The 23,397-nt window shown below is 28.7% G+C and overlaps 2 protein-coding genes across 6 annotated transcripts in view; one reads left to right on the forward strand and one right to left on the reverse strand.

Moving 5' to 3' along the window:
• Positions 1–5,328, reverse strand: part of LOC111690641 (forkhead box protein O) — an 88,896-nt gene extending 83,568 nt beyond the window's left edge. The window contains exons 1-2 of one of the 4 annotated variants that reach the window (XM_046948886.1): positions 5,306–5,328; positions 491–789 (exon numbers count right to left, since the gene is read on the reverse strand). The gene's annotated coding sequence lies outside the window, so the exon portion shown is untranslated. Of the gene's footprint in view, positions 1–490; positions 790–5,050; positions 5,210–5,305 lie in introns of those variants that run through there. The other 3 variants (XM_046948888.1, XM_046948885.1, XM_046948884.1) reach the window with 3 other exon arrangements.
• Positions 1–23,397, forward strand: part of LOC111681976 (ras-related C3 botulinum toxin substrate 1) — a 211,839-nt gene that overhangs the window by 47,449 nt on the left and 140,993 nt on the right. The window lies entirely within an intron of this gene.

Here is a 23,397-nt window from a genome sequence, read left to right on the forward strand (position 1 = left end):
ATTATGATCATAAAATGTATGCGCTTATTTTGATGATAATTTTAATCGTGAAGAAGAGCCCTAAATGACTCGAATGTGATTAAAAATTTCAAAAAAAAAAGAATAACAAAAGCTTTTGACAATTTTGTTTAAAGTTCTTGAATTTTGAAATCGTACAAAAATAATAACGCAGAATATGCACGTCTTCGTGATGTTATGCGAAGTTCAACCCAATAATTTTAGCTCTGATTTTTTTCTTAATATCTGAATAATAAATTCTCTAAAAGTTGGGGCTCTCACCTATACCTTAAGCATGCAAAGGAGAAAAAACCCTTAGGGAATAATTGTAAATAATTGGCCGGTATACCAGAAGTGTTGGATAAAATCTTTAGTCATGTTTGGATTCAACCCTGCTATTGATCTCAAGGTTTTGACTTTTTTAAATTTTGCAAACCAGTGTAAGTTATTAAAATATTTATGGAAATTTAAATTAAATAAAACGTTAACTTACCCGCTTTAAAAAAAATCTTTTTCTCCAAATTGTAATAAAAATTCAATAAACGCCTGCTGCTGTTCTCTTTTAAATTTTCTTTCACTCACTTTTAAGTTGATATTTCTGTTTTTTTTTACTTATTTAATTATTATTTGTTTATTTGATTTGGGAGGGGGGTTACACTATAATAAAACCACTGCCACTGTTGATTGATTTAAATAATATATATGAAGATGTTATTGATCTTAATTTTTTCTATGGGTTTTTTTAATTTTTTACTTTTTTTCTATATTATTTTGTAAATTTAAATAATTCTACTGAAAAAAGAGCACAAAAAACAATAAATATTTTATTGATAATGATTAAATTTTATTAAATAAAATTTTAAATAAGTTTAATCATAATTTGAATATATTTATTTTAATTTGTTTTTTTAACATATTTAAAAATTCTCAAAAAAATACTCGGTTCACATGTGATCGGGACGGGCGTGAGTGAGTAGTGATCGCAAGAGAGGGGAGCTACATGTGATTAGCATTGTATATGTTTGCATATATGGGCAAGTGTTTGTGCCGTTTTTTTTTTTTTTTTTTTTTTTTGTGTTTGTGAGTGTGTTTTTCAAGAGTGAACGTAGAATTATTACTTATGTTGTCTATTTTATTTACCACTTTATTTCATTTTTTTTCAAAATAAAGTACTATTTTGACGTAATATTTAGTATGGATTTTTTTTCGGGGTTTCTTTTGTAATTTTTCTTTATCACGATTATTTATGATTAGTTTCTGTTTTTTTTTGTGCGTTTTTCTATTAATTATTTGTTACGTACAAAATTCTAATTTTTTTATATTTTTAATTTTTTTTTTCATATATTTTCTTTGATTATTTTTAGTATCGTTAGCGTAAAATTTTGTGATTTTTTATAGGTATGTTTTATTTAGAAGAAATATTTATTTTTATAGATTTTTAGTTCTTTAAGAAAATTGTTTAAAAATTTAGGTGGACATTTGATAATTGCATGAAATTTGGGCTTTTTTATTCAAAATATGTGCCTTACATTTTTGGAGATATTCATAATTTCCATGAGATTTAAAAAAAAAATATAAACATATTCATAAATATACATAATTAAAATATTATTCGATAAGCTTTTAAGAAAAATTTTGAATTTTGAAATTTTAGAATCTCTAGCATTCAGAAGGTATTAGGTGCTGGTGTTGCCACACTTACTTGTGTGGTCCTCCTTAAAACAAAACCTATCACGTTTAGAATAGTGAGCTAACTATTACATTTACAATTCCATCTCTAGAATATTATAATGATCCTAATGATTACTATTCTACAATTTTTCTGCAATACATATCAAAAGACTAAGGCCAATTATTACAACTAAACAAAAAATAAAGGTAGGATTTGCACTTTAGTTAATTGATATCGATAAAGCATATGTAGATCTATATATCCGCTTATTTTCTTGTTTACATATAATAACGAGAAACAAATGATCGGCATTATAAAATCCTAACTTTAGTTATTGCCAAGATGTAAAAATGGACCTAAGTTGCCACATCTACAACTGAAAGGCGATTTGGATATGAAAAACAGGAATCCGTCAAGATTAACATTTGAAATTGATCGAACTGCTTTTGATGTGAATTTGTTAAAATTTATAATTTAAGCTAAGACCTTAATTAGGGATTATGCCAGTCTAGTTAAGAAGCAATATACATCAATATCTTATACATACATATACAGATAATATATATTTTGAAGTTTTCAGTCTGCATTATCTGAAGACCCCAGTTATCTTAGTGAATCTAATTTTGAATACAAACATCAGCAATGTTTTTTTTTCTTAAAAATGTTTTCATATCAGATTGCCTTAGGTACGTCAGTGCCTTTTGTTTTAGTCTTCCGGACCGGAAGATGTATATTTAATTCTGTCCAGATGTACAGTTAATACAACAGACCCGATGGAGTCCAAAATATTAAATTAAGAACAAAATTAACTTTGTATTTTAATAGTTGTCTAAAAAAAACATATTGCAAGAAATGGCACGTTTGCCAGACATTTTCTAAACATTTTCTTATTTTACAATTTTTTTAGAATTTTAGCCAATAAATATTGCTAGAATTGTTTATAAAGTTTATCCGCAGAACGAATGAACAAAACACTTCTGCAGTTCCATTTCCAAAGGTGTCATTTTTGTACAGAAATCATTGGTCTCAATGCCAAACTAAAAAAAAAACATGAACAGATTTTTTTAATGTCTTTTGCACCATTTTTATTCCATACAGTAGGGAAAAACTGTTAGAAACGTACCAAAATTGATACAATCCATTATGAAAAGTGAGCTTATCACGTTTGTTATCATTTAGACAACGGGTGTGTATAGAATTTAAATAACACCTAGTTATTATGTTAACAACGCATCGTTGTCATTGCAACAACGCATTGTTGTCACTTCGATTACGATTTATATCATTTTAGCATCGACATCGAATTGTTGTTATTTCAACATGGAATCATTGTTATTTCGTCAATGCGAAATTCTGTTTGACTCCATAACGTTGTAACTTTGATAACACATTACGAATCATATCATTTTGGCAACACATTGTTTTGATTTAGACATTGAATCGTTGTTGTTTCAACAACACAAAATTCATTTTGACTCCATAACGTTTTCACTTTGATAATTGATTATTATTATTATTGTTTATTTATTTTTTTGTTAATTGGATTATATTTTTGTAGTTGATTTGACAACTATTCGAACATACTTTGGCAACCGTTTGTTATTGAAAAATTATAAACACTTTGATGCAAATTTGGTATCAAGCGTGTATAATTTTAAAACGTTTCGGTGATAATAATTTTAAGCAATATTTACTAAAAATCTATACGTAGAATATGTGAACAAAAGACTTTTACAGAACTATTTCTGAGGGAGATATTCTTGAACAGATATCATTGGTCTTAATGCCAAACAGTTTATAATCATGTGTTCTATAGCATTTCCAACTGTATTTCAGAAATTTCCATTGATATCTCAGAAATTTTAAGTAAAATTTCCAAAATTAGAAACATGTTGAATTTACAAAATTTTTTCCAAGAACTTTCTATATTTTTCCTATTTTTATGCTTAGTTTTTTTTCTTTTAGTGTAGGTACATATTAACCTGAAAATGTTTTATTATAAAAATATTTAAAAATAAATTCTACTTAATTGTTTTAATATTGTGTGTAAGTAAAACACTATTTTAAAATTTTTATTTTATTTACCGGAAAAATTTAATTTGCTCTTCTAAAGGTTGCAATTTTCCTACATTTCAGTTTTTTTTTAATTTGCTTGATTTCCAATTTAGTTAAATATTTTAGTTTTGATTTGTTTTGATTTTGTTGTTCTTTTAAATTTTAAAAATTTACGATTTATTTACGTCATTAAGCAAGTTTGTTTTAGTATAAATTTTTAAATTTCAATATTTTTTTTTCATAAATTCAATGCATTTATTGCGCGCGTGTATTTGTTGGTATTTTATATATTAAGTTTATATATTTTAATTTTTGTATTATATTATATTTTTTTGATTAAAATTATATTTCTATTTATTTAGAACACATTTTTTTTAATTTTCAAAAGAAATAAAAAAAAAACAAACGAACGAATGAAAATAACAAGGAAAGAAATCAAAAATTATATAAAAAATAACACAAACACACAAAACAAAAATAAAATAAAATTGTAGCGAATTAAACTTGTTGAGTTTTTTTTTATTATTTATATAGGTATGTATATATTTTTTTATTATTATTATTTAAATAACCGATATTGTTGTTTTTGTTGTAAAATGTTAGTGATAGTAAAAAGTGTATACAAAACAAGTAAAATAAAATTAAAACAAAATCTGTAAAAAATGCCAATGTGCACTCTCTTCAGTGATCATATTTATGCTCTCTACTTTATTATTATTATTTTGTTTTTTTAATTTATCATAAAGTTAAGGTTGATTGCTTGCGACAGACGATCGAGCAAAAGTTATATAGGTACTATATGATCGTTTCTTCTTTTTTTATAATATTAAAATCGAATTTTATAATTTTTTTTAAATCACTATAAGGTTTTATAAAGATTTTTCAGTTTTCTTTTGTTGTTATTTAATTAAATGCTTAAAAATTTATATTTGTTTAAAAGAATTTAAATAAAAAAATGTTTAAAATTATACAAAAAAATGAGCATGAATATTTTGATTTTGGTATTTCTTGTTATTTTCTCTTTTTTTCGGTCTGTTTTTATATATATTTCTTTGTATTTAATTTAATTTTATTCTTTTATGACTTCGTTATTCTTTAATTTTTGTTTTTATTTTTCTTTTGATATTGAGCGATTAAAAAGATCGTTTAGCCTTATTTTCATTATTATTTTTTTTTTAGTTTTCATTTTTATATTGGCATTTGCCTACGATCACCATAATCATATGTATACAAAAACTGATCAGTTGAGTTCAAAAAAAAAAGCAAGAAAGAAAAAAAGCTTTTTTTTTGAAAAATATCTCAACACCACCACACCTCTTAACCCACCATCAAATAATTATCATCATCTATAGCACTTTATTTAGTCAAAAGTATAAAAAAATACTTTTCTATTTTATTTACTTTTTTATAAACCAAATTAAAAAATAAAACAATTTCAATTTGAAAAAATTTCGTAATATTTGTTTATAAACCGTTTAATTTTTATTTTAAATGGATTAATTAGATTTTTTTGTAATAATTTTTTTGAGTAATAAACGACCTCGTGGCTTTTAAGCTTAAAACATTATATACGGTCTCTACCTGCTTACAAGTTGGATGCGAACTGACAACTGATTCGTTGCTATTTACCAGCTATACGATTTAGTGGTTAAAATACCAATACAATCTTTTTACACATACGCACACTCATACTTATATTTACTCATACACACTCACACACACACAAACACTCGTTCTCTCGAGTCCATATTAAATGTTTTCAATAATATTTTTTTCTTTTCAAATAATCAGCATTCTCGTTTTTCTTGTCATTATATCTTTCTTCTTCCACAAACAGCAACAACAACAACAAGATTTAGCCGAACATTGCCCAACAATTCGTATTTGTAATGCTCAACCCATACAAACGATGAAAAGCTATGAAAACACAAGAAAACGAATCACATAACGAAGAGCAATATCAAAAAAAAAACAGCCCCAACTATATTTATTAAAAGGCCTGCCTCACATTTCTAAACAAACTCTCCGTTAATAAGAGAACCCAATTCACATACTCATATAGCTCCCCATTTTTCATTTGTGTGTATGTATGCGTTTTATAACCCATATACTGAATTACTCTCACATTCGTTTTTGGTATTTTATTAAATACATTCCACAAGAATTAATTTCATTTTAACGGCCCCAATTTCATAGAATTTTTACAGCGTGGTTTTGCCTCATTATCATCCAAATACTACGACATCAATGTTTACATTTCTTATAAGAAGCAATATATTTGTATTTATTTATTTTTTTCAAACACAAATGTATATTTTGCGATTTGAAACTAGTTTCCTATTCTAATAATTGTGATCGATTTACTAAGTATATTTCTATATCAGCAACCTTTAAATTTCGCTAAATAGGAAATAACTTGGAGCACGGCTATGGGATAGGATAGGACAATCACATTTAGCATATTGTTACCATGATGGTCTTACCCATCTTGGTATTATTGCAATTCGGGTACTATCTTTTTTTCTCTAATTTACAAGCTGGTTATGACAAATCGGTCTTTCCTTGAAATTACTTGACCTGTGGTAGTATCTGTGTTTTTGAGGGAGCCACTTAAGAGTAAACCAAATTTGCGGTAAGAAAATGCTGAATTCCACTGATTGTACAAATAATTCGAGAGAATAACTTGCTAGTGAACAACACTCATGGTTCCCATCTCGATGTCATACAAACATACATAGTTGTCAACAGCTCCAGCACTACAGACTGGGACTTTTATTAGCAAAAACTAAATCTTTATGCTTGATCCAACTACTTTTCTAAAAAGATCGAACTTTGCGACAGAGGTGCTGCAGTGACAACAATAGAAGAACCAGAAGTAAAGAGAGTCCATTACAACTGGACAGCACGCGCTGATACCTCCGCTTCCATTGAGATAGGAAATTGCTTAATGGTTCAATAGTTTGAATTTCATTCAGAAAGATTGTAAGTGATCGTTCAGTGACCTCCGGTAGGTTTGCTAATAAAGGACTGGGACTTTTATTAGCAAAAATTAAAATCTTTATGCTTGATCCAACTACTTTTCTAAAAAGATCGAACTTTGTCACAGAGGTCCCACATTGACAACAATAGAAGAACCAGAAGCAAAGAGAGTCCATCCTAACTGGACAGCACGAGATGTTACCTTCGTTTCAATTGAGTTAGTAAATTGCTTAATGGTTCAATAGTTTGAATTTTATTCACAAAGATTGTAAGTGATCGTTCAGTGACCTCCGGTAGGTTAGTGGTTAGTGTTCTAATCTGGTAGACCGGAGGTGGACATTAGAACACTAATCCCACCTGTGACACTTGTTAAGGAGCTCAAAAATCTCTTCGGATTTGATTTATGTACATCTGCTGTGATTAGGACCATTACGTATTGACCTACTTTTCTTGGCTTTAAACCGCAGTATCCACATAATTCTTCTGGAGAATAAAACAACAATCAAAAAAAAACTTTGACGAAACGAAAGCATGTTCTCTTCCGATCGGAACCACAGACATACAAATATATAAAAATTTAGGTTATCTGTAGTTTGGGTAACTCCTTTTTAATGCAAAGTAATGAAAGTCCATTAAGATAACATGCCTCGATTGTGCATTGATTGATAAATATGATAAGTGTAAGTGATCAAATGTGGGCTGTACAAAAACATTAACATGATATATAATTTTATTTAATGTCATAAGGTTATCTTGATTATATTTAATTTTATTAACTTTTCAACCATGGAATCCTTACGCTCTTTAGGATATTATTTTTGAAATATTTTTAGAAAAAACTCATAAAGATATTGAGCTAGAAAGACTATCCGAAATCAGTTAATTTTATACATCTACAATCGCGCAATTAGCCTGAAAAATGTAATATTCGTGTGGTTCAAAATTTGCACCGACATCAATTTCCCATAGACACTGTCAATCTGAACAAAACAAACTATCCGTTGGGTGCTTTAACAATGAAACATCATATTGCATTGAATTCATATCCTGACGTCCATCAAATTGTTCTTCGTAATCAACCATGTTACTTGTTAATGAATAAAATTCGATGGATCTTCATGAATGAGACACACATGATATTCACAAAGCAAACGAATGATGATATTGAATTTTGTGATCGATAACACATACACACACTAGAAATTCATGATCAAGTACTTTAGTAATGTATTACAATGAAATTGTAATCTTTAGTCAAAGTACTTGATATATTACGTGTAAATAATTTCAACTTTTGGTCAATACTTCAAAAAGCTTTCACTTATGTATGTATATCTAAATGATATTTATCGCTGGCGTAACCTGCTAGGTAGCGATGTTATCGCAACTCACAGCTGTTCTTGAACGACCTTCACACAACCACAAAAACTGATGTATTTTCAGGTGTTAGTATATTGTGGTATATTAGTATATTGTTTATTTTAGTTTTCATTTGTGAATAGAAATTATAGAAGTTCATTCCTTTGCTATATTGATCATTATATGTCTTGTTTCTGTTGGCCCGCTTTTCATTTTAAGTTCACCCATCTCAAATACGGCAACGAACCTTTTTTTATTCACCTTTTCAATCACATTTTTTATTTTCATTTTTATTGATTTTGTTTTTACTTTGATTTTTATTTTTAAATTTTGTCAAATCTTAAGATTCATTTAAGTTTTTTTCTTCGTTCTATTACATTGTCTTCTTGTTTCGTTTCTAAATAAATGAAATACGAATTTGTAGAGGAAAATAAACAACAGAATAAAACTAATGCGCAAAAGTATTTTGTTTATACTTGATCAGACTCTCTCATTTAATTTTTTATATTGATCGTTTTTAAAATATATCTCTCCCTAAAACTCTCCACAGAGTTTATTTGTACTAGAAGTTCTCTTATTTTTTTTAGCAAAGTACTATTTTTGAAATTCATTTACCTTTTGCGTTCTTACAAAAGAAGCGTCGTTAGTGTGTGTGTCTGTGTAAGAATTTGAATAGCATTTTTGAGTCTATTTTAATTAATTTGTTTCTTTCCAAATTAATTATTTCTTTCTTTGTCTGGCTGTGGTATTTCATTTAATATTGCTCTTTTATTTCTCTTGTGTCTCTCGTATTCTTCTTATTTTTTACCCATTAATAACCTTTATTAGTAAGCAGTGATTATCTTCTTTTTTTCACCATTGTTTCACAAAATATTGTCTTTTATGTTTCCAAAGGTAGATGAAAGTGATTTTAATGTTAAATTACCCTGACATGTTGATGCAGCTGTTTTTGGAAATGCAACTGGTTTTCCAATTCGATTTCAGTTGATTGTTAAGTACGAGATAATGATAATGCTGATGTTCCTATTGATGATGACGTTGTTCATTTATTTTGTATAGGAGTGTAGATTGAAAAGTTATTAAAAAATGAATTAAAAAATATTTCATTTAAGAAAATCAGTTGAAATTTTTACTTTATTTTCAACATTTATTGAGAAAAATAATCTTACTGTACCTCCAAAAATTATATTTTAACTGACTCTTAACATATTTTTTTTTCTTTTTCAGGTAAGTGCGAAAACTTTAAGCTTTGTAAGTACAATTTCATCTAATTTCCAAAAAAAACATATATAAGACCCTCAAGCGCGTCTTGTAACAATCGCTTGATGAGAATATTATTTCTTTTTTTACATACTGACAATTACCGAAGCTAACAGGCAGCTCTTGATCTTACTTCATATTTCTGACAAGAAGTTAAAAGGTTATATCATCGGATCAGTATATTTTGTTTTAACCAAATCAGACCTTATCGTTACAAGGGTTTACATATATAAGTTATTTCTACAATATAATTTTCCGACCCTAAAGACTCCTTATAGATAGCCAGAGTCTATTTAACCGTGTCCATCTCTCTGTCTATGTGTATCCTAAAACATTTTTTCTGGATCATAATTTTTAACTGATAAGAGGACTCACCAATGCCTCACAGTTAACTGATGATTGGACAGTAGCACCAACAGAACTAATCGCTTTACTGAGCTTCAGTCTTTTCACCACAACTCAATTTTCCCACGAACTGAAATATAAACCACAGCCACTACGTGGATCCCAAATGAACCTCAAACAACTTACCAACCTGGACCACCCGTAGTACCAGATTATGTGGTTCTCTGGTTAGACCCCATGTCAACTTATTCTAAGTAATGTTCGAGGGTTGAAGTGGCATCAGTAGTTTATTGTCCCAAAAGTCCAGAGGTAGAACCTATTTCCCTAGGATTGCAATAAAACCAAAATGGAGTATTTCATTAAGGAAACATGCCACTTGGAAGTTTATCTGTGAGATATCTTTTGTCTCGGCAACAGCACTGAACATATACCGTATTATAGACGTTACCATCCACCAATCTTTTAATCAAAATTCTCTTTCCGATCAAAGGAACCTTTCCAATATTGCGGTATACAGGTTACTCTTGGTACCAAATTATTTGGTACTCTGGTTCAACATATCAAAACATTTCAACGAAAGGCAGAAAAAATAGAGGTACTGCTAGCATCACTTTTCTCCGTGATTGTAATAGAACCAAGATGATAGTCTATCATTAGAGTAACATGATTTCGAAGGGAGCTACTATATAACGTTTACCTTCGAAAATAACTAAATCGCAAAACACTCATAAAACAATTCATAATTGACCAAAGCTCTCATATAAAGCCAATGTTATACTGTGTGAATTTCACATACATAGTAAATCGATTAAAAAGAGTAACATTAGTTTTTCCTATAATCGATTTTTAGCTGATCGAGATCGTACTTAATCCCTTAAATTATCGATAGTAGTTTAAAGTCTTTAATAAATAACCCATTTGCTATAATCAAAGCGTAGTTCCAGTAACAGTATCCTAAATATGCAATGTAGATATGTTTGTAATAAAATCGATTTCAAAGTAAACAGATCTCAGAAAATTTTTAATGGAAACAAAAACTGTATAAAAATACAAATCTTTCTTAAAGCTTAATATTCAAGTTCAATAACCACTCATGAAAAAAAATATACTAAGAAATGCGGTTTGAATACCGCAAAATTTCTATAACAATTGATCCTCTAAAGGCAATGAACCAATACAAATATTAAACAAACAGAAAAATCAAATCATAACAAAACCCAAAAGATCTCATAAAAAGTCAGGATGTGCCCGAAAAGAAAATAAAAAAACACCAACCAGCAAACAAGTGAACAAAGTTTTTTTTGAGAAGATATATTTGTGAATTTAAAGAAAAACAGAAATTCAAATCAAATATTTACAAACAGTAGCAGATGCTAGGGGCTCTTCTGGTTATATTCTACAATTTCTGCTTATATTGAATTTTATAAGCAAAAAAAAAACTTTATGGCAAATAGAATTTGGAATAGCTATGTTTAACAGCTAGTGCTAAAGTTATTTAGCCACAACATTAACATTCTTTTCGATTAAACTAGAAACTTTATTAATAATAAAGAGCCTTGAAAGAAATGATAGGTTTTCAATCTCATAGACCGGTTTCTAAGTTCGCCAACAGCAGCGTGCTATTTCCAAGCATCTCATTTACTAACTTACTGACAGACAGACAAACTGAATGACTGAATGCTTGACTAACTAACTGTCAGCATTCGCTGCCATCTGGTGCGTCTAGACATTTAAGTAAAATTTTATATTTAATATAAACAAAAGCAATAACATTAAATTGAATAACTAGAACTTTTAAGATACATACATAGTTTAAAGTGTGACAGAAATCGACTTGATGATTTTTTGAAATCGAAACAATTAACATTTTGTGTCACAAGAAGAAAACTTTTTTTTAATTTAAAACAAACAATTTTTGCAAAAAAAAACTTAAAAAAATAGTCTAAGATAATGAATGATCTCCTATAGCTTTAAAGACCAAATACCTATGTTTAAACACCTGGTAATTGCTTTTTGTTTGAAAGATAGAGGTCATGAGACCTCTGAGCCTGGCTGCTTCGCTATCAAATACAATAGCAATATAAATAAAAACAAATATGAATGTATAGTCGGGCATGGTCGACCATATGATACCCTATATCAGACAGTATGTTCAAAATGTAGATTATTTTTTAGAAAATTTTTTGTTTTTTAACTTTATTCCGGAATATTTAATTTGTTTTTTACTTTATTACGGAATAATTTTTACTTACTGTTGCCAAAAAAGAAGATTTTCTACAAGAGGACTCATAGGGGAGTAGGGGTAAATATGGACCTATCCTTATAAATGTTGGTAGAATAATAAATACGTCTACTTCAAAGTTATTTAGGTAGAATTTAACCGACTTATTCGTGTTTATAAGTTAATTGTGACCTTTAAGTCAGTTCTTGGACCAAAAGTTGAATATGTGAAAATTTTATCAAATTATCCTGAAAATTTCGAACTGTATCGTGTGCACAAGGTTTACATGGACACACAGACAGACGGACATAGCTAAATAAAAGTGGTTCTGAGACGATTGATATACTTTAAGGTGGTTGAAGGACCAATATTTTTGTGTTGTAGGGTATAAAGTGTTGTAGGGTATAAAAACCCACATAACGATTTTAGAGCGGGTTTTTTGCATTCGATTACGTTTACGCATTCAGTTACGCCACGATCGAAAAAAGGTATTCCAACAAAAAACTGAATCGTAAGAAAAATAAGAAGCAATTCCATTTCGTTTCAATGCTTTACGAACGTGTATATTCTGCGTTACGATCGTACCTACGTTTTTGTAACTTGTTGTTTATGTGGCGGAGAGTCAAATCGAAATGCAGAATATCAAAGTTGCCAAACGGAGAAAATTTCGATTCGATCTGAAATGCAGAATAGGGGCCAATAACATGTTTATCCCTTTTGATGTTATTGAGTGCTAGATTAAACTTCGCAACTGTTCGTTATCAAAACGATGCATGTTTTATAAAATTTAATTTAATATAAAAATTAATGAAAACTTAAATTTAAACAAAAAAAAAATATATTATTAAGTTCTCATGATTTACACTAATCGATAAATCAAACATTTTAATGTTTATTTTAATAAAATTTTATTATTTTTTTTTTGACATCAGCTGTTTACATTTTTAAATTTTTCTCTCAAGTTTAAACCACCTCTATTGGACGCTTAATTTATCAAACAAAATTTGCTGATTGGGTATTCAAAAACAACTTTCGAAGATTAATTTCAATTTAACCTAATCTTTCACCTAAAGATTGACCCTTAAAGATTCTAACTACAAAAGTTTTCAAGATATACAATTGTTTACATGTAACACCGTCAATAAAAAACGAAAAAATCCGTTAGATTATAAATTGAATGGGGAATAACTGCGTGATAGTTACGTGATACTGAGTTCTTTTTAAAGGACATCAAAGTTTTAAAAAGAACATTTTTCAAAAAAATATTTAAAAATACTTCTACTGATCAAACAAGTCAAATTTGATGTCAAGAGAACAAAAAGAGTTGGGAAATATTTTGTATAATTTTTATTTTATACTGTCAGGATAAAAAAAATGCCAAAATATCTTTTTAAATTGGTATAATTTTATATTTATAAAGGTTTCAATACTATTTTTTGCAAAAAAAATTTTTAGACATTTTTATCTTTTGGTCCTGGCAGGATAAAATAAAAATAACAAATAAATATTTAACAACTCTTCTTGCTTGCTTTGTTTGATCAGTACAATTATTTTTTAATATTTTTTGAAAAATGCAATTTATAAAACTATGAAGTGCTTTAAAAAGGCCACAGGATCACGAACTGAAAAACTAAAAACGCTGTTTTTCTCCATTATATTTATAGTTTTAAACGTATGCATCATATAATAGATGCCACGCAATTTATTGCAAGTGTTCCAATTTTTCCGAAAGTTAATTAATAATTTAATGTAGCCCCCAGATCTGACTTTTTCCAGAATATTCCAAAGAATATAAAAGTTCTTGTTGCAAAATTTGAAGAATCTAGTTCTATTAGTTTACCATATAAATTAATTTTTGTTTTTAATAATGAAGGTGCCACGCCCCTTGTCCTAGATAATCATATTAACACTAAAGTGGCTCCGAAAATACTTGAAATTTCAAGATAAAAGGTACATTACCTTTTAAACTCTTCCAAACATGAATTGCAGGAAAATCGGTTCAGCCGTTTATAAGTAGAACTTATATTAAAAAGAGTATCATTTTCCCTTTTTCGACCAGGAACAGACTTTTCAAAAATTAAGGCACAGAGTCACAGATATCTGTCCATCGATTTCGTTTTGATTATTCCTCGTCGAGTTAACATAAAGACACTACATTTCCAGTGTCAAGCACTGAATATTTGCGCACGATCCTACATTAGTTAACTCGCCATTAAAAGCACCTAGAAGACTAACAAACATAGGACTTGGTTGGTTAACGTGGTAGTTCACTGCGCGCGAACAGTCAACTAGAGTCAAAAAGACTCCGTTTGACCGGACCACTCCACTCGTGAGATATAGTATTACAACATAGGACTAGAGCGTATAACGTTTCTTTTGATACATCGACTTATAGGCGCGGATCCACAGGTTGTAGGTAAATTAGAGTTTATATGCTATATTTAATAATAATAATATGTAATGTGTTGTTTTCTACGATCAAGTAAGAACTGAGTTCAAATCAAGCACATTAGTTGAACATTTTACATTCCTAACTCAATCTTATTTTTATCTTAAATCTATTATGAATCTGATACAAATGCAGTCGAAACTTCTTAAAGTAATTACTTTATAGACTTAAATTTAGATTTTTTATACATTTTCGTACTTGAAACAAATATTTAGTACTTGATTTAAGAAAAAACTGAACATACTTCTAAAACTGCGTAATAAACCTAAAATAAACGTTTAATATCTTTATGAATACAGGGGTTATTGTATCACTTCAATTTATCTCAAAATATATAGATTTATATTAAAAAAAAAAAGTAACACAATAACAATTTAAATTTTAAATATTCAAACTAGTTAAAATAAATAACAATAAAACGTTTATTTGCCACTAAAAAAAATATTTAAATCAAATTTGTTTAATTTCATAAAACCACAAAGTTTTGACGTCTGCCACGGCTTAAGCAGACCATTGACGCTTGATTCCAGCAGACTTGAGCGTCTATCGTTCATTTCAATAAACTTTTATAAATATACAAATATAAAACAAAAATATATAAATAAACAAAATCTGGCTTGATTTGTTAGCTTCTTTCTATAAACAGTTTAAGATTTTTTGAAGGCCAACTCAAAATCAAATAAATAAAATTAAAAAAAAATTAAAAAAGTAAACTGAATAAAAATAAAATTCAAACTGGTATCATTATTTCATCTAATTCCAATTACGATGACCATTAATTCTGATTTTTTTTTTGTTAAAATTTTTATATTTTATGTAGTACAAATTAAAAACTGCCAAATAAATAATGTTTTATTAACATTTTCAGAGAAATTCCTTATAGTATTTTAATTATTTTGTATAATTATTTTTTAAAACTGTATGATTTGTTAAACGTGAATTTTTTTATTAGCGCGTCATTACGCCGTTTACATATAAAACACAATCATCAGTCGTACAATATTTAAAATAACAGCACGTAATCGATTTAAAATTTTTTTGGTTAAACATAACACCCCCACTGTGCTGAATTCGATAAAGACAGATAGATCATACGTTCAGACTTACTATGTAGAGTAAGTTGTTGAGAGGAACGTAGAGAAGTAAAAAGACAAAAATAATATTCTTCTTAGTTATGAGTTAGGAAAAAAAACTCAGATCTTCATGATCGAGACATACCATTGTGTTGTATTTGCGCTAGACTTAGTTTGAAAGTGAATTTATTTCAATTAAATGTCGATCAAATAAGTTGTGATTCTACATATGTATTTGATTTGTGAACATCTGAGTTTAAATATTGTTCTATAGTTTGATTTTTATTTCCTTAATTGCTATTGTGGAACTAAGATTTATTCAATATGTTTGAATGTATGAGCAAACTTTTGATTATTTTCAATGAAAATTTATTTTATTCAAAAAACTTGAATAGGTAATATTTTCTATATTAAAAATAATTGAACATTTTTGAGCAATCAAAATATGAATATTATAATCCAGAATATGTGATCTTTTTCATTCTTTTAACATGTATTCAAATTAAGAATTATGCTGTAACTATAGTTTTTCCAGTTCATGTTAATCTGAGGGGAAGATCGTTCAAAAAAAAAAAAATAACATCAATACCCAAATACTTATCATCATCGTTATGTTGTGGTAGATCTCATGTGCCGATCGGCGGAGCCAGGAAAATGAACTTGAATCAAACTGAACAAGAACTAACAAGAATTAAACTAGAACTCAACTAGAACATAACTAGAACTGAACTAACACTAAACTAGAACTGAACTAGAACTGAACTAGAACTTAACTAGAACTGAACTAGAACTGAACTAGAACTGAACTAGAACTGAACTAGAACTGAACTAGAACTGAACTAGAACTGAACTAGAACTGAACTAGAACTGAACTAGAACTGAACTAGAACTGAACTAGAACTGAACTAGAACTGAACTAGAACTGAACTAGAACTGAACTAGAACTGAACTAGAACTGAACTAGAAATGACCTAGAACTGAACTAGAATTGAATTAGAACTCAACTAGAACTGAACTGGAACTGAATTTAAACTGAACTGGAACTGATCTAGAACTGAACTAGATCTGGATTAGATTTTAACTAAAATTAAACTAGAACTGCAAGTCTAAGGCAATTCTGAAGACGTAGTACCAGATTCCGGATTTAGAAACATAAATGAAAAACTATGGAAGTAACGTGTATTTTCTTATTTATAAGTTAAAAAATTTGTGAAACGTTAAAAAATATTATTTATTTTAATATTAGGAGTATATATTTTTCTATAATTTCTTATTATTTGATTGCATTTGATCAATTACCTCGTTAACTTAAAGACCCAAATTTCTTTAATTTGTTATTGCCATTGAAATTCGTTCAATAAACCGATGACGTCTTTGAGCGTATTGGTTTTGTGACATAAAACTTTTTGTGTATCATTGACATTGTTTTGGATAAATTGTATGTACAATGTGCTACAATTGCGCAGTTAACTAATAGGAATGTATATATGTATGTATGTACCTAGAAACGTGTTTATATTACATATAACCAACTTAGACTCGAAACAAAGTTTACTTTTTTCCACGAGGTTAGTTCGTAAAATCGTTTCCAACTTGCAGATCTTTAAAAAATTGAATGGAGATTTTGATTCTTATAAATCTTGTCTTTATAGAGGTGGCTAACTATTGATAATGCAGTCAATTTTGTCCTGTTGTGGTAAGATTTCAGGTTTTATAGCGCTTGTTTATACCACTTAATAGGAGACCTTTAATAGGTTACAAAGATAGGAAGATACATTTGGGTTTTTATGAGACATGTTTTAAAACAGTATTGCACGTTATGCCTAATCATGAAATCGTGGACCGATATTTTAAAATAAACCTAATCAATGGATAATATTTTGAAAGCCTTATATATACTTCCCTTCAATTTCAATAGACAGTCATAGACGATAATTGCTAGATCGTTTATGCAACAACAAATACCCCGAATACACATACATATGTACGTACTTCTGTGGATCTTATACTATGTATACACGGTTGTTAGATCTTACAACGTTGCAAAAGAAAAATTGTAAGTTCAGACGATTATTAGGCATTTTCTGAACATAACATAACGTTGTAAGATCTGACAACCGTGTATCACGGCTTTTAAACTCATCTTCAAAAGGCATTTTTAAATATTTTTTTAATTTTATATTATTTTGGTAATCAATTCCTATCTAGTGGTCCCTTTCTAGGGACATTTTAAAGGGTTGGAGTTGCTAAATTACTTATCATCCTAAACCACGTTTTCTAACACCCAATAAAATGACCAATAATAACACATTGAAAATCCTACAAAACAAATACTTCCGTTATTGTTTTTTTTTTTTTTTTTTTTAATTTTTTAGAATAAAAAGTCATGCTAATTTATACAAAAATTACAAAAGCAACAAAAAATGTAAATAAAACATAGACCGCCACTTACCCAGATATATGTATAAAATGAAGTAGAGAAAAAAAGTACCTACTACATACATTCATGCATATGTATGTGTATATTTATCTGATTTTTTTCGTAAAATTGAAACGCAAATAACAAAAAAAAAACAACAAAATATTTATAAACAAACAATTACGATTGAAAATTATTATTGTTTAGTTAAGAAAAAATAGCGCCAAATATGTTCAACAATGTGTAGAATAAGAAAATAAAGACAAACGATTAAAAAAGCAACAAAGAAAAATAATAATAAAAAAACTTTCATTCCACAATTCATTTTATACACTTTGATATAAAGCCAAAAAACTAAAATGAAAAGAAAAACAAATAAAACAGCAAAACAGGCAAAAACACGTGGTTTTCAAGTTCACTATTCGTTTTATATTTGAAATACAACACACATACTAATAGATAGATATAACTTATACACATATGGATGTATGTAGATACAAAAGCTACAATGGACAACATATTTTAACACACAGATACTTGCTTGTGTGGTGATAGTAGTCAAAAACTCTCAGTAGTTTTTTTTTTTTTTTGTAGAAATATTTTTGATGACGATTACAACAACACCAACATCAGCAACAAATAAAGTGTTTATTAATGACAACATCAACATGAATAGTGAGTGAAATGAAGCTGAAACTGATGAAGAGAAACAGACAACAAAAGATACAATGGTAAAAATATTTTTATTTTATATTCTTTTAGTATTGTTATTGTTAAGTGTTGTTAATACTTGTGTTTAACACATGCTACGCAAAAAATAAAATAAGAGAAGAACCGAACAGATCTGTAATAGGAAAAATACATAAATTAAATAGAATACAAATGAATGATCTTTTAGTTAGCAGAGCTTTTAACGAATGTAATGATATTTTATTCGAGTGCACTTGTACTCAAATCGGCAAAATAAATCTTTACAATTTTTATAGAAATATTGAATTTCAAATATTCCCAGTTTCGAATATGACAGGTTGGTTTCGCCAACATGTTCGACTTCGAAATGTCTTTCTTGGCGTTGTGATCCTTACTCTTAGGATTCTGAATTAAGGTTCCTTTGAGTGAAGTATGACTTGGGGAACACTTTTTCTTTTTAGGTTTATTTTCAGTTGTTAACTCTTCTGGAAACCTGATCCTCTTCAACATTAAACAAATACGAATGTACTCAAATCGGCAAAATAAATCTTTACAATTTCTATAGAAATATTGAATCCTAGAAGCCATATTTGGGTGGTACGGTACCTTCCCAGTTTTTAATATGACAGGTTGATTTCGCGACGTGTTCGACTTCGAAATATCTTTCTTGGCGTTCTCACCCTTACTCTTAGGATTCTGAATTCAGGTTCCTTCGAGTGAAGTATGACTTGGTTTCGACTATGTCGGGGAGCTCTTTTTCTTTTTAGTTTTTTTCAGTTGTCAACTCTTCAGGAGACTTGATCCTCTTTAACATTAAACAAATTCGAAAGTATAGTCATTCCCGTCCAATCATATTCACCCCCATCGCCAATCCTAACTTCATGTGAAATATGTTGCCTTTTTGTTGTGAAAAAAATTACCCTGTTGTGAAACTTGTTTATGGAATTTTGTAAACATTTTGTAAACAGCTGTTCCATACAAATCAACTACTGTGAATGAATTGTTCACTCACAACAAGTTCACGATAGCAATTTTCCCTTCGAGAGAAATGAAAATTTCAAGGGAAGAAAATTTTTACTTCTATTGGCAATAAGGTGGATTTTACCTTACATGGGGTCTAGAGTCAAAGTCATTGCAGTATTGGGGCATACATACATCAGTATGTATGTGTTTGTGGTGGACATAAGAATCACAATAAAAATAAAATCATAACAATTTCGTAACACCTTCTAAGTTCTAAGAACTAAATATCAGAGCAGTAATAAAACAACAACAACAGCAACAATAACATATTGCGGAAAGCCAAAAAAACCTAACCTTACCTAATGTATTTATAACAGTTGTCATCATCATAACCGCGAATTATTTGTTTTTAAAATGCGAAATAAATAAAAATCAAATAAAAAGCGAAAATAAAGACAAAAACAAACAATCAAATAATCAACAACAAAAACAACATAACCATCCCCATCAACAGCAATAATATTAAAGCAATTGTTGTTGTAATTTACGTCGTAGTACTAGGTATAACAAAAAACGTAAAGAGTAGATTCAAGAAAAAGGCGCACAAATATCAACGTCAGCAAATTGTCACAAAAAAAAAAGAAATTGTTAAATCAAAACAAAAACTTAATAATCAAAAAAGAAATGTAAAGAAAACAAGAAAGAAACTTGAAAGAAAATAAGCAACTTACGCAAGTTTATTATACCCTACACCACTTTAGTGGGGAGGGTATATTGGTTTTGTGCTGATGTTTGTAACATAAAAAAATATTCGTCCTATACCCACCTTAAAGTATACCAATCGACTTAGAATCATTTTCTGAGTCGATTAAGCTATGTCCGTCCGTCCGTCCGTCTGGCTGGCTGTCCATGTAAACCTTGTGCGCAAGGTACAGGCCGCAATATTGGATGAAATTTGGCATTCACGCTTCTTTTGGCCCAAGGACGAAGCCTATTGAAAATGGTTAAAATCCCTCTATTATTTCGACTAGCCCCCATACAACCGTACCCCCCAAATAGGGCCTTTTGGCTTATAATTAATTTAAATGATCTATTATGTTAACAAAAGTCGACAAAATTTAGTTTTATAGAACTTTAAATGACACTACCGATTTTTGTAATGATCGGGCTTCATTTGACCATATCCCCCATACAAACTCCCCTTCAGAAAATGACTTAAATGTCAAAATTCACTTACAAACACTAATAACACTTTTAAATTCTACATAAATAATATTGACGAAGACTTAACTCCTCCTACCAACATTTTTAAAGATAGGCCATATTTTGCCCTACTCCCCTATGAGCGCTCTAAAAAAATCTCTTTTTTTGCCAAAAAAAAGTAAAAATATTCCGAAATAAAGTTAAAAAACAAACCAAATGCTTTATATTTTTATTTCAAATAATCCCCATTTTTAACATACATACTGACTGGTGTAGGGTATCATATGGTCGGCTACGTCCGACTATACATTCATACTTGTTTTTCGAATTAAATGTAGTCAACGATATGTTTTTATTTAGTAAGTTCAGGTACACAATTGCATCAAAAAAAAATATACATCCAAAAAGAAATTCAAAACCTCAAAATATATTTTTATAGCTACGAAAAGGAATACCACAAACTTTTTAAAATTAAAAAGTAAAACAAGTTCCTTAAGCTTTCTTATTCGTCTCATTAGTAGCGGTTAATTTTGTCATGCAATACACTTCTACCTCGTTGTACGTTAAGTTTTATTAATATGATATTCTTTTAGAAGAGAAGACTAAATCTAATGAATATCGATCGGTGAATATCGGTGTCATGTGGACCATAACCTGGAAAATTTTATATTAGTCTTTATTACAATTGTCTAAATAAACTGTGAATTTATATAAACATTTTAAGCTTAATTTAGAAATCATGGTAGTTCGAATTCTCGTAACAGAATTTTATATTAATCATTAGTTTTATTTTAGAAATGCTGACCCAATTTTTATTTTTTTAAAGTATTTTTTCTGACAAACATTAAGAGCTACGATCCAGTAATGAACACACTGGTAAGTCATTATTTCGGATCAGATTTCATCAACCGAGCCGTATATATTTCGACCTTTTCTTCATATAGAACCAAAAATTATCACCAAAGACAATATTTCGACTGGCGGATTAGGCTGCCCGCGAAGCCTGTTGGAAATGTCAAATGTGAGATGTTTTAAAATCAGACCGATACTTACCATACGTACACTGAAAAAAATCCATGCTTAATATATACGAAAAATGTCGTACATTGTACGAATCGTTCGTTGTTTCGCACCACGAAATTCTTTCGTAATATATACGAAATTGTACGAAATATTTTAGTATAATGTAAAATATTCTTGAAAAAATTAATTTACATAAATTGAAAAAGAGGATTTTGAATAAATATGGTTAAATTTAGGAAATATTAATTTATTCAAACATTTTTGTTCATTTTAAAATAAATTTTCTAATTTTAGTTCAAAATTATTCTCGACACGAATTTTCAATTTTTTTATGAAAATAATTCAAGAATAATATACTTTTACTTAATACTTTTTCTTAATACTTTTTCTTAAATTTTATAAAAATGTTGTAGTTTTATTTAATCATAATATAATTAATATCATTATGTTTAATTTCGCTAAAATTTAAGAAAAAAATATTACGAAAGGTTTTCGTACTTTCGTAAAAATAGAAAAGGGTTTTATTAAATAATATTTCGTATTATACACGAAATTTTTGTGAATATTACGAAAATAGAAGTTACGAAAATTTTTTTCGTAAAGTTGAGCATGGATTATTTTCAGTGTAGCTAGCGGTGCAGGTTCCTAATCAAGTGAATTAAAGAGGTACACAAGATTTCTAATAGGTTTCAGTTTATGGAGCTTTACAAGTTTGTTTAATTAAACATGTTTCTTCTAAGGTATTGAATTGTCATTCACTAGTTAAAATTTTTTATATCTTTATGTTTATTCCTTAGAACTTTTAAAAAAATTTCATATTGTACAAGTTGAGGACTCTTAATCATGAAAAAGTGAGATCATCTTGATGAGATTATAGTTAAGTTCATTGATTCGTTAAGCTACAGTTAATTATTGTATCGAGACGAATACAAACTGTTGGCCCGCAACGAGGACTGCATTAAAAATATGATCGATAGATTAGGAATAATGAAAAGCACCACATCGTTAGATTGACCGTCAGGTTTTTGATGATATTTTTTATGAAAAATACGACAAATTAAGGAAATATAGAAAGGACAATGAAACGCTGCAATATCAAGCTTTTGCCGAAATTAGTTTCAAATTTCTTGAGATATTATCTTACAGATACTATATCCCTGAAGAACACTGTCACTACGTTCAACTAAAATTATGTTAATCTTACTTTTCTTATCAAGTATTTGATTGAAAATGTTCAAATGCAAAGGAACTCCCAATATAAAAAAATTAGATTTACGAGTATTAAGTGTTATTAATATTGCAAACAATAACTTCCTAAATGATTTTCAAAAATACCACAAAAACCCAAAATATATTGTATATGTATGTAGGTGAAACCTGCGCTTTCAAATTTCATATAAAAAAGCCAACAACATTAAGATTACGTTCCAAAAACCACAAACAAATGATAATAATCAAGAACAGCAGGTATGACAACAACAATATAAAACAAAAACAATCCACAATTTATGTTCTCTTTGAATGGACAGAAACACTTGTTGTTTCAATTACTAATACATATACAACATTAATCGTTACCAGGAATTCTCTTTATTATCCTGGCTCTCTTTCGAAAGTAAAATATATGCAAGTATGAGTTTTCTTATTGGAAAGCAAAAAAATAATTTTAAAAATGAGTAAGAGAGAGAG

This window comes from Lucilia cuprina, chromosome 4 (genome assembly GCF_022045245.1).
Source record: "Lucilia cuprina isolate Lc7/37 chromosome 4, ASM2204524v1, whole genome shotgun sequence".
Lineage (NCBI taxonomy): Eukaryota > Metazoa > Arthropoda > Insecta > Diptera > Calliphoridae > Lucilia > Lucilia cuprina.